Below are 2501 nucleotides of genomic sequence, written 5' to 3' on the forward strand. Positions count from 1 at the left end.
TATGCCATTTTTATAAGTCAATTGCAAGTTACTTGGAGCGTGTGTAAAATTTAAATTCAAATTACGGTATAGTAAGTTTTGTTGGCTTAAATGCACAAGTCTTTAACGTGTATGTTTATTTTTTTAAACAATGTGACTTTATATGTCTATCACATGATGATATCCATAATATTGAAAGCATGCTTTTCAATGAGGGTATGTATAACGCACAGTAGCGATGCTATATCCCCTTCGCGAGGGGAAATTAAAGGAACTGTTTACACTCACATATTAATTACATCCAAACCGTATCAGATGCGTATCCAAACCGTTCCTGTTTTGAAAACAAGGTCATCCAAACCTGTTCCGTTGTTCAAAATTAATCGACATAAACTGCTTATTTACATAATTTTAACATAAAGTTCGTAGAACTTTAAAGATTTTATACACTTTTAAATAGATCTGACGATCTTTTTCATGTAAAGGTAGACAATGTATGCCTTAAATAACACGAAAACTTTTCAAGATGCAAACGGAACCACCATTTTCACTTTATCCAAACACGTCACTACCGGCGCGGATACACGACAGTGATGGTATGTTCTGCTGGGTGACACTTGCTGTGCTTGGTACCTAATTCTCCCAAAGCCATATCTCATGAGGCCCACAAACTGAAGCCAAGGAACAATTTAATCAAACATGCATACCAAGATCATAAGTGAAATTGAGAGGTTCTTTTATTTGCATAAGGTGTGATTCTATTTCTTTTTTTTTTCACTGAAGGTTGGGTATTTCCAGTTGAAGTGACAATTTTTCAATTATCATGGTATTTCACAAACAATTTATAACAGAGCATTTATATGCTTTTAGACTAAATATATTAACATTAACTGAAAATTTCATGGGAAGTATTATTACATTTACTGTACTCTCAATCGACAAACCTGATTAGTCTCAATTACTGAATTATTAAGAGTTTAATGTCACCTTGATGTGAACTGCTTTGCTAAACCAAAATCATCATCTTTACATGTATATGCATGTAACTCATATTAGACTCATATGCATACAACAGGGTACATACATGTATACATAAATCAGTACATGTTTTCTGTAGTGTCCATTTTAAACAAATTTTGTAATCAGAAGTGAACTTTTAAAAATTTTAGGTGAATATGAAGTTTAGTCCCAAACTACGACTATATTTGTCTTTATTTCACAATTGTTGTCTTTTTGTATACATTTTATCCTTTTTAATTCACAGATTTGCATGATACAGGAATTAACTGCCTGCCTGCATTGTTTATTTGAAGAGAACTTGGAGAGACCGAGAAAGATGAGTATTTGACAACAACCAACCTCTAAGCCTCAAACACCATGCACCAAGAGAAGGAGAACAATTATTGTGACATTTAATCTAATGTCTACATCCTAATTTATAATACACAATAGCCAAAAAAAAAAAATGAATCTCTCTCTCTCTCTCTCTCTGCTATTAAAACATGTCTAACATGTTTTTATTATGAAATTGTATAAAGTACCATAAACTGGAAATGATAATTATTAAAGTAATAAAAATTAAATTAGATTGCTGTGTCAAGTTAATCAGGTTATTCAATTCAATTTGATCCCATGAATTAATAATGAATTATTTTTAACTGGCAACAAAATGGTGGGGTTGGAACTCGACCATGGTACAACAACAATTATGCACATTTTGTGGAGATGTGTGAAATCTCTGTTTAAATTCAATGCATTGTTTCTAAAGTAGGCCGACACATGAAAAAAAACTGCCAAGTACTAGCAATGTACATGTACTTGAATGTACTACACGTACTAACAACCTTGAGCTAGCTAGAGCACTTGGCCACATGAAGTTTCCAGACTCTTGAGTGTCGAGAATTATTCATCCCCACACTTCTTTCTTAAACCTTGTCACGTAGATTGAAACAACAGAAGACGTGTGCGAATGAAGACCCATATGTTGTACTTCATTTCCATGTAGAACTGTCACACAAGTGACTGGTTTTTATGCCAACTGAGACTTTAATTAATACATGAACCTGACAGAACAAAAAAACAACAAATCTGGCTAAAACAAATGTATATCTTTCTGTCATTTATAGATTTGATTCTAAGACACAAAAGTACAAGTTACTCTTGATTTAATTAATAATAATTAAAAAAAATTACCGTATCAAATTCCAATACTCTCTGAAGTCTTCAACTCAAACAATAAAAAATCTTTTAAACCCCATTTTAAAAATTGCAGTGCATTGGATGGGAATACCCTCAATAAACGATAAGAGGTTGTGTTGAGCTTGTAAACACATTAACAACATCAAAGACATTCAAGGTGGCATCAAGTTTTTTTTACGACAAGAGTTTCAAAGCTCTCGTATCTATTCAAGAATGTTCCTGGTAATATTACCCTTCCTGAGTTGCATGGGTACTATTACCTTTCCTCGTAAAATTCTAACTCTCCCCCAGTGTGTGATTTAGGACTCAATAACCAATTCCGG

The 2501-nt window shown here is 33.0% G+C and overlaps 1 long non-coding RNA gene across 1 annotated transcript; it reads left to right on the forward strand.

Moving 5' to 3' along the window:
• Positions 1 to 588: 588 nt before the first annotated feature.
• Positions 589 to 1567, forward strand: LOC117688874 (uncharacterized). Its single transcript, XR_010708613.1, has 2 exons — positions 589 to 729; positions 1244 to 1567. It is a non-coding gene; the product is annotated as an uncharacterized lncRNA (long non-coding RNA).
• The last annotated feature ends 934 nt before the right edge of the window (positions 1568 to 2501 follow it).

This window comes from Magallana gigas, chromosome 8, assembly GCF_963853765.1.
Source record: "Magallana gigas chromosome 8, xbMagGiga1.1, whole genome shotgun sequence".
Lineage (NCBI taxonomy): Eukaryota > Metazoa > Mollusca > Bivalvia > Ostreida > Ostreidae > Magallana > Magallana gigas.